Below are 10,696 nucleotides of genomic sequence, written 5' to 3' on the forward strand. Positions count from 1 at the left end.
GGTTTGTACCATCCCCATTTCCATCCCACCCTGCCAGCTCCCCACCAGCACCTCAGCAGGGAAGCACTTCCCAGCAGAAGTACCAGCAAATGGTTTCCTCTCGGCTCTGGACACAGCCTTAAAACCATTCCCAGGGCGAAGCACCAGGTAAGATTTGTTCACATGCTGCAATGCCTGAGGTCAGCAAAGCAGAGGTGCCAAAGGGCAGCAGGAGTTTTTCCATCGATCCGTGCAGCACCTGGACCGGGCACTCGGTTTTCCATGTCAGCAGGATCTCGGAGTTAAAAATACAACCTCACACGCTCTGCTCCGGCTCATTCGGGATGCGGTTACCAACAACAGCCCATCACATGCTGTAAACCCCAGCCCTGGCGCGGGGGCCGCCATGGTACCCGCACTCCAGGTCACGGGGGGAACCTGGGGGCTCTTGCCTCAGTTTTATGGATTATATTTAATTTCCGACAGTTGTTAGGGAGCTTGCACCCCCCGGCGATGCCCGACACCCCCGGGTCGGTCAGCGGGAGCCAGCCCCAGCCCAGCCACGCCAGCTCTGCCAGGCGCGGCCATGAGCACAGTGAGTTTTATGAAGAAAATATAATCCTTGAAATGTAATACCGGCACCAGGATGGAAAGCCAAAAAGTCCTGAGTCACAGCTCCGGGCCTGTGTCCTCGCGGCACTTAAAGCCGTCGTGCCCTGCGGGTGACACCTCTCCAGCACAAACTCTCCCTCCTCTTCCTCACCCCTTCAAACAATTATTTTTTTCAGTCTTTTGAAAAAACTTCCCCAGCCCTGCAGGGGAAGTCTCCCAACATTGTCCCCACCACTTCATCCCCTCAATGCACTTTTCATGGGAAGGACACCAGGGGTACCATGTGTCCGTGGGGCGACCCTCAGACTCCAGCACCCCGGCTGTATGTGGCCCCCCTGCAGCCCGGACCCTGCACCCCACGAGCGGCAGACGCCTGCTCTTCTGCGCAGGGCTGAGACCAGCTGTGACAACGCAGGGGGCTGCAGGGTGGGGGGCGGAATTAGCCACAGCTGAGCCCCTCTCCCAGCTCGGGGTATTTGGGGAGGGTCTCGGGCTGCAGCTGCACCAGTGCTGGGGCAAAGGGAGCTCTGGGGCTGCCATGCAGGTAAGGGTTGCTGCAGTGGGGTGATGGCTTCTGGCTTCCTCTCCTGCTGATCCTGTGGTTTGGGGGAAGAATTTTTTCTTTCTTTAATCACTTTCTGTTTTATTGAGTTCTGATGAGTTCCTTAATAATGCCTTATAAAGCCTGGGGTAAGACGCATTAGCAATAATTTCTTAATGGCTGAGGTTGGCATTGGTGATTAGCACTGAGGACCTCTTGCACGGGCAGTGTGCTCAGACTTGTGCAGCCAGCAGCTCTTCAAGCTGTTGGATTGTCAGGAATATCACATATTAATGAAATAATGTATTTATGTATTTATTTTTTAAGTATGACCTAATTATTGAAGTGAAGGAGGTAATTTTTGTTTTTTAAAAAAGTAATCCTTACTGGTGTTTCTGCAAATGGAAAAATAGGTTTAGAAACACTGGGGCATTTCTGCATTGGCATCTTCCCCCTGTGTCTGAGCGGGATGGGGTGGGAAATGTCTGTTTCTGGGGTAGCGGGGTGCAGCGGAGCAGGAGCTGTGCACTCATTGTCAGCCTGCGTGTGAGATAACGGCTGGGAGCCATCAGACCCGGAATATGATGCCATAATGGCTACTCTGCCAATTCCATTAAACATTTCATGGCCTTATAGCAATTACAGCGCAGCACGTGGTGCCATAACACATTATGGTTTAGAGCTTAATATCGGCTCTAATGGGGAGATGCCATGTGCAGGATGTGGTGTGGGCGAGCATCCCCTGGGTGGGAGGAGTGTGCTTCTGGGGGGGCTCAGGAGGGACCAAGACAGGGGCTGTGCTTTTTGGGACCCCTCTCACACACAGGGAATGGCAATTCACCTGGCATGGGGCATCCCAGCTACAGCGGCACCTCTCTGCTGGCCCTGTCTGAATTGCTGTGGGAGGCTGGTGCTCCCTTATTTCTCCTTCTGGAGCAGAGTTAGACCTACCAGCACCCACATCATTGAAAGCCAAAGGATTTTCACTGCTGCAGAAGGTGGAGGAGCCATTCTAACCTCTTGAATCCTGCTCTCGGAGCAACGCCGGTGCTGCCGGCATGGGGCTGTGCCCTGGCTGCGGAGCAGAGAAGAGCAGATGTTGAAAAGGTTTTATTTGGTTTTTTTTAAGAAGTCAGTTCTAATAAAATACCCAGTCACATCTGGAAGGGGCTGGTGTAGTTGAGCAGGCAGGTGCTGGGCAGTTTGCATGAGGTTCGTTCTTGCCACCAGTGTCACCTCGCTGCGTGTCCCGTGCCTGCTCTGGGGAGAGGTGCTGGGTCGGGGCTGAGCTCGGAAATCCAGCAGCTCTTGGTGCATCCCAGGACCATGAGCTTGGGCGCTCAGCTCTGAGCCCCGGCAAAGCTCTCCTGGGCAGATGGAGGGAAGCATGAGTGGTTCATGTGGCCTTTTGGGTTTGGGAAAGATATTTTTTTTCCCAGCTTCTTTGCAGTGGTGATTCCTCCCGCAGCACAGCGAGTGCTTCCCAGTGCTGCAGACATGGAGCTGGGATGGGCTGATGGGGAGGGTTGGGAATGCAGTGCTGTGAGATAAGGGGGCTGCATGATGGGAAACCGGTCTCGGGGGAGCTGCCGCCCGAACCAGCCGCTGCAGATGGGCCAGAGGATGCCAAGAGATAAGGATAAGGCCACCCAAGCCCTGGGAGAGCTGGCCGGGTGGCTCAGCAGCAGGAGGCTAATAAACCTCTTGGCTGTGTCTGGCTGTCTGTCCTGAGCTGCTGAGGAAGCTTTAGGGGCTCTGCCGGCACCACCGGCCCTCACCAGGCAGGGGCATGGGCCAGCGGGGCCGAGCAGTTCCTGAGTGCCAGTTTACATCCCACCGGGGCCAGGCTGGGTGAGCACGTGGCTCCTGGCCTGTCCCGGAGGATTTATTTTCCTAAAATGGAAGCAAAAGCTGAATTGATTTATTTTGGTTGGCAGCATGTGGAGCAGGGTGAATAATCCACAAGAAGCTCCAGAGCTGTCTGGATACACCAGTCATCTCCAGAGGCCCAGTCTCTTCTCCCAGAAGAACTGGGTTGGTCTTATTTCCTGACTCCCTCGCTGCCGTGGCAGGAGCTGGGTCGTGCCAGCGGCAGGCACAGCAGCTCCCAAAGCCACGTCTGGCTTTGCTCCGGGCAAGTATCGCCCTGGCACCCGCGTGTGCCTGTGGCTCAGGACATGGTTGCCGGCTGGCCATGCAGACACGCACTTTGGGCCTCTTGCTTGCCACCGGCATGCTGTCGGAGCATGCTGCGGGGTCCTCGGGTGGCCACACAGACCCTTTTGTTGGCTGATGGGGACATCTGTGCTTCCCAGCCACTTAGGAGCCTCTCCATACAGCTCTGAGCCGTGGGTGTGTGGGAGCTCAGCCCCACTTCCCTCCGGCACGGGTGCCCCAGTGCAGCAGTCCACTCCCTTCCAAGCTCTCCATGCTCTTGCTTGGCAGCTGATCCTTGTTCCTGCAGATGATCGGCACAGGGGGGACCGATATATCCCTTCTGGGTGGTTTTCCTTCCCCAGAGCATCCTCTATTGCTATTTCTCACACAAACCCGGGAACCGCAGTACAAGCCAGTCCCTTTTCCCCAGGGAACAACCCATGACCATCCAGGTGTTTCTCTGCTGAAGTTGAGGTCATTTGGGGTTTTTCATGTTTCTCTTTGGGAGTTTCTCTCCTGTTGGAGATTTTGCTTTGTTGCAGTTTTGGTCCCTAATTGCAAAGCAAATTTCATCTGCTTTATTTTGGATGTTTCCAAAGGGAAGGCTTTGCCACATGATGGCCATGAGGACAGAGAAGCAAAAATTTCTTTTTTCTGTAATGAAAGAACTCAATGCCATGGAAACAACCCACCCTGGCTGACCAGACAGCCTTTCTGTCTCCCTTAAATCAAAGGCTGGGAAGTTCAGCAGGAGCTCCAGCCCATGAACCGGCCCAGCTGCCCCTGGGAGCAGACTAAGAAGTTTCTGAAACTTTGCCCATCCCAGCAGAGAGAAGGGAGGAGAGACCTCCCCCCGTAGATAAAGCAGTGCCAGTGGGGTGTTATGGCATCGTGTTTCGGATGCTGCTGCCGGTACCCACCTCGGGAGGGGACTGGGTGTGCTTTGAGGCTCAAGCCTGGTGACCACATGGTGAATGTGACCATGGTGTTAAGCATCACTAAGCCCTTCATGGAGTCACAGCTGCCTCCAGGCACTGCAACATCTCCTAGCCACGAATTCCTCCCTGGAATAACAAGCTGTAGCTGGGGGGAAGGAGACTTTTCTCCTATTTGTTATCTTTTGTCAGTCTTTAAACCCAGTTGCAGAAGCTGCTGGTAATTAAGGGCTGTCTTGCCACTTGGGTGACAGGCTGAAGGGCAACCTCCCGCTCCCAGCCAGATGCTCCACAGCAAACCCATCCTGGAGGAGAGGCAAATTTCATCTTAATTTTCTTTTTTTGTATTGCAACAAAAGCTTCCTATCTGAGGTGGCCTTGGAAACCTCTCCTTATTAAAAGACCTCCTTGAAACGTATTATAGCAGCAGAGGAGGGTGGAGATGAAGCAAAAAAAGCTTGCAGAAGAGCTCATTAAAACAATAAATTACAACTAATTAGAATAAATCAAGCTAAATCATCTCCAGTGTGAAGGTAAAATGAGGTGTGAGTGAATGTTTTTAATAAGGCTGGTGCTAATCCCAGGCTGGTCTTTAAAGTGATGGTGAGTCCTGCCGCAGCGATGATCCCGCTGCTGGGACTGGGGTGGAAAACAGGCTCAGACAAAGGTGAGGGGAAACTGGAGCTAATGGGATTTTTAATTGTTTCCCAATCTGAGCTGCCTGTCCCTAATTGCAGTGGGTTTGGGGGTAGTGCAGCATCTGCGGTGGCTCACAGAGGGGCAGGAACAGGTTGAGGCGCTCAGGTTTGCTCACTTTGGGTCTTTTTTCTCTTTAATTTATGATGCACGAAGTGGCTATGGTGTTTTGTTCCTCTCTGTCATATCACTTCATCATGCCCAGCCACAGCTAAATGACTTCTCTGCATAATTAGCAGTGAGATCATCGCAACTGCCTTGGCTCCGAGTCATTTCTCCTCCGGTCTCCAAATAGCTGCTCAAAACAAGGGAGAGGGGGGAAGTGAGGGGGGAGGCAGTGAGGTGGGTGTCCTGCCTGCACCCAGGCAGCCCCAGAGATGAGTGTTGGAGGGGCACACCTCAGGGACACCTTGGACCCCTGCTCCCGCATCAGCTAAGGGAGGTTCGGGAGATCTCACTGTCTTCGTCAATGATGTTAACACTCAAGCCAAAGGTCCCAGGGAGTGAAGACCAGCGGCACCAGCTTGACCCACACCGAGGATGGGGCTCGCAACATGTTAAACACCCACGTAAGACGTCATGGACCAGAAAAAAGTCTTTGAGCTGCTGAAGAAAAAGCTTTCCTGCTGAAATGAGTGAATTGCTTCTGAAAGCACCTGGAAGTGGGCTCAGCTCCAACCCAGCACGGGTGCTGGTGCTGAGACACTGTGGCTTGAGCCTTCTCGGCTGCTGCATCCATCCAAGGGATGAGTGCTACTGCCCGTGCTGGAGGAATGTATTAGTTTCATTAAGCTTAAATGATTAGCTCTAGGCCTTGATAATGATACTTAATGGATCTAATATATTTTTGGTGATTATGCTGTTGTATACAGTGGTGTACATCATTAATAACCTTCTTTAAACCTCCTTTCTTTCACTGTCACTAATTATGTTCAAGCCCTTCTTACACCTAAGCCCAATTAGCTGCCTGTAAAGAGGCTTTACCCCATGCTTGGCTGTGCTGGGAGGCAGATGCTGATGTCTTGGGTCACTGGGCAGGAGGATGCTTGGAGTTGGCTGCAGGAGCCGCGGGATGGACCCTGCAGGGTGGTCAGGGCAGCTGTGGCAGGTGCTGCTTTCTGCAGGAGATGGTGCAAAGCTTCAGGGCAGCTCTGCTCTATTCAAAACCTCTTTCCCATTTCCCCCCCTCTCTGAGTTCTGCAGGGGTGTTAACGCCAGCCAAGGCCACCCCATGACTTGGGTTTTATCACCTGGAATACTGGGTTCAGCTCTGGGGTCCTCAACATCAGAAGGACATGGTGCTGTTGGAGCAGGTCCAGAGGAGGCTATGAAGATGATCTGAGGGCTGGAGCACCTCTGCTATGGAGACAGGCTGAGAGAGTTGGGGTTATTCAGCCCAGAGAAGAGAAGGCTCCGGGGAGACCTTCTAGCAGCCTTCCAGTACCTAAAGGGACCCTGCAAGAAAGCTGGAGAGGGGCTTTTGACAAGGGCGTGTAGTGATAGGACAAGGGGCAATGGATTCAAACTGAAAGAGGGGAGATTTAGATTAGAGATAAGGAAGAAATTTTTACAATAAGGGTGGTGAAACACTGGCACAGGTTGCCCAGAGAAGCTGTGGCTGCCCCATCCCTGGAAGTGTTCAAGGCCAGGTTGGATGAGGCTTTGAGCAACCTGGTGTAGCAGAAGGTGTCCCTGCCCATGGCAGGGGGGTTGGAACTAGATGATCTTTGAGGTCCCTTCCAACCCAAACTGTTCTATGATTCTACCTGTGGGTGTCTGAAGGGAGATGACGGACAGTAGGTGAGGGTGGTGAAGTCAAACATCACTTGTTTTTCCCAGGGTGTGACAGCAAATGGATTGAGGATTCGGTGTTTTCTCCAGGAAAGTGTACCTCAGCCCAGGACTCGCCTGTTATTGCGAGATCAAATGTGCGTGGTCCTCATGCTGGATGCAGCTGGGTGGAAGAAGGAGCATCGCCACCATCTCCAAATTCTCCCTGAAACTTGCCATCTCCCTTGGCAGGAGCAGCCAGGCTCGGCTGCTCCTCTGTTCCTCCCTGCCCGTGCCTCCTCCCCATCCCCCTGCGAGCTGATTAATCCATTAGGATTAACCTCTCTTTAACTCCTTGATTAGCTGCATTTTAAAACTCCATTTGTTTTCCTTTTCACATCAACCCAGAGCCAAAAAAAGAGGCCAATTTGCAGCGATACTGATTTACTGCAATTTCTGAAAATCAGGGCGAATGCCGGGAAGGCGTGCTTGGCATTTCAACTCCTCCCCAGCGAACTGAGAGGCTTCATCCAGCAGGAACCAGCTTTGGGAAGAACACCACGGCACCAGCATCCACCCGAGCTCCCAGGGCTGGTTTCTGATGGTATCAGTGCAAATTTGGAAGATGCATCCTGCATTTCAAGGACAGAAGATGTCCTGCTCTGTACTTTGGGGAAACCGAGGCCCTCATGAAGCAATGTGGGTGGGGTGGCAAGACTGATTGTCAGCCCTTAGATGGCTTTTTGGTCTCTCAAGGACATCCATTTCTTCACCGGCAACATCCTTGGCTTTCCTGAACTGCACACAGCAGGAATTTCTCAAGATTTGGCTTCTTGCTTCAGGGTCACACAGGGTGGTAACATCATGGTTTGGCCTCATCCAGATCTGATTTTCCAGGTGTACACCCAGTCCTGGGTTTACCAACCCATGACCTTGGTGAGCTGCCAGACCCTCCCAGAGTCCAGGCGTGTTTGATGACAAAGCCTTTGTCTCCTGAGCAGGGAGCTTGGCTCGGTGTTGGCTCCAGCTTTGCCCATGGAGCTGGGGCAGCTGCCTTCTGCCAGGCAGGAGCAACATGGGGACAACCAGGGACACCTTCCACTACACCAGGTTGCTCAAAGCCTCATCCAACCTGGCCTTGAACACTTCCAGGGATGGGGCAGCCACAACGTCTCTGGGCAACCTGTTCCAGTGTTTCACCACCCTCATTGTAAAAAATTTCTTCCTTGGATCTAATGTGACTCTCCCCTCTTTACCTTTGAGATTTCCCTAAGGTCTTGGCATAGCTCAACGTGTTTCTACGCTATTTTTGGGTACATGAGTGGGAAGTACAAGTCATGGATGTGTGCACCCATATGCAAGAGCTTGCAGGTTCAAGCGTTTAGGCAAGAGGTTCAAAGCTCTGCAAAGGAATCATCTTCCTGTTGCTGAAGAAAAACAAGGGAAAACCAAGCAGAAATCGGTACAAAACCAAGCAGAGGGCTTTGCCTCACGGGACTGCAGCGCCTGAAGCCAGGCTTCCCTTCACGGCTGGTGTCGGAACTGGGAAAGTCTCTCGGGAGCCGTCCGTGAGCTGTCAAAATATATTATAAGCTGCAGTTGAGGTTTGAAAAGCTTCACACTGATGCACAATTTAGGAGAAGCATCTTGCATTTCCATAGCTGTACAACAAGATTTTCTGAAATTGCAATGATATGAGAAAATGTCTTTTCAAGTGGCACCCAGATGGCGGGGGGAAATTGTGCTGTTCGAATTCTCTTCAGATAATTTGAAGCTAAAGGGATTTTAAACATTTTATAGGTTTTTCTCTCTCCCCCTCTTCCACCACCTGCTACTGAAATGGCACAAGAGGAGTCATCAAAGAGAGCAAGTGAGATCCTAATGGCACACTGCTTTGGAAACGGCCTCATCTGATGGCAATTTACACCGAGAGATCCCAAACGCAGCAGGGTCAGGTCTGGGCTCCTCCTCCACGGAGGCTGGGAGGCACGTGGGAAACAGGAGTGGTTGCAGGATTTGGGTTCCTCGGGGCCTTTGCGTGACCACAGCGTGAGTCCAGAGCAATGAGGAGAGGCTGTCGGACCCAGCGGAGCGACAGCGCTGGGGGTGCAGGTGAGGGGTTGCTCCCTGGAGTAAGTCTCACCATAAAATTAGGTCCCACCTTGATGCAGGCAACCTTTGTGCTACCAAACCTCCTAACCCGCTCCTCGGGGAGGTGGTTCTGGGGGCTGGGATTTCTGGCAGGGGGGTCCCAAACCCATTTCTAAGCAAAGAGAAGGAGCCGTAGTCAAACCCCAGGTGTTGGGGCTCAGTGCTGGGGTTTGCAGCAGGGGGGGAGATACCACGGCTGGAGCTGCGTTTCTCCTTGGAAAGCCACCCTGCTGCAGGACATGTAGACCACCCAAATGCAGGAATGGAGTGTTTGGCTCTAAATCACCCTAACGCCGGCTGTCCCCAGAGCTGTGCTGCTTTGGGGACACGCTCCAGCCCCCTGACTTCGAGCCTGCCCAGCATCGCTCCATGGGGCAGCAGGCACTTCCCCGCAGTTTTTTTTCCTCCTTTTTCTCCCTCCTTGGCATTCACAAGCAAGGAGAATTTTCACTCCTGAGCTAAACACGTCACTGTGTCTCGCAGTGGCTGCCAGGTTTTAAAACGCTGGCAACTTGCGAAAGCACCGGGAGGGCAAACGCCAATGGTTACGCACCCGTCTTTGATCAAAGAAGAACTGGGCTTTGCGGGTTTTTTCTTCTTGTTTTTGTTTTGAAAGTAAAATTAGCGTGTTTACTTGGTCGTTTACTTAAGCTGTTAGTCATGGTGAGAGAAATGTGTGCGAGCTGGTTTGTTTCCTCTGACCGGTGTTGCTTCCCCAGGGTGGTCCGGGGTGTTCAGGGGAGACCGTGAGCAATAGCAGCAAATCTGCAAGCCGTGGTTGTGTTGCCTCCTAGGAAAATGTGCTGGGGGTGACGGGAGAGCAGCCCCAGGGCTCCTGGGAAGCCTTTCCCTTGCCCTTGGCACCCTCCTGGCTCATGTCAGCGAACACCAACGGGAAGAGCAGCCACAGTGCCCAGGCAGCATCTGCACCCAGGGTCCTCTGACCCTCCGCTGAGTCAGACCCTGCAGCTCCCAGCCCCATCCAAGCCTGGTCCATGGGGGGCAGCTGCCCCCTCTGCCCACCCCTGGGCAAGCTTTTTTTGCATACGCTTTTATAATCACTTCCAGTGTTCTCAGATTCATTCCAGCAACGGGTCTGTCCCGCAGGCAGGACGATGCTCCTGGTGGGTGGTGAGATGGCTTCGTGCTTAACACGAAATGGTGGTGAGATGGCTTCGTGCTGGTGGGGCGCGTCACTGTGGTTTTTCCAGTGTAGCGGAGAACTTCCCGGCTGGGATCTGGCTCGAGTTTTGGGAGAGATCCTGGGTGAGATCCCAGCAGTTATTTCAATGGACTGAGCCCGCAGGGAGCACCAGCTTGCCAGCAGCGTGGGCTTGCCGGCACCCCGCAGCGCTGCAGCAAGCCACGAGGGCTGGGGGTAGGGATTTTTAAACAACCTTGGCCGGGCAGGCTTTGCCAGAGCGCTGCCTTTTCTTGTTATCTCTTCCTGCAATTACAGCATGATTCAGTGACAGCTATCCTGCGGTTTAATGCGAGAATTTTCCTGCAGGTATGGTGTGCGTAACACGCAGCAACGCTTTCTGGTACGACGCGGTACTGTCTTGTGTTATCACAGCTCGAGATGCTCAGCAAACAATCTGAATCTTTCCTTCGAACGCCAGGTTATTCTGGAGGGGAGCAGTCATATTATCTATTATACTCTCAAAACCAGATAATAATAGCAATATCATTTGGTGGAGCGCTGTTAATGCAACAAGGCTGTCGCTTGTCGCCAACAACGCTGCGTGTGGCAGCCTGTTGAAAAGAAAGTCAAAACAAGGCTGGCAGCAGCCAGCCCGAGCGCTTTGCCCTCGCTGCCGGGGCTCTGCGAGCGTGTTTTCCCCGTGCCAGAGCC

The sequence above is a fragment of the Tauraco erythrolophus genome, chromosome 19, assembly GCF_009769465.1.
Source record: "Tauraco erythrolophus isolate bTauEry1 chromosome 19, bTauEry1.pri, whole genome shotgun sequence".
NCBI classification, from domain to species: domain Eukaryota; kingdom Metazoa; phylum Chordata; class Aves; order Musophagiformes; family Musophagidae; genus Tauraco; species Tauraco erythrolophus.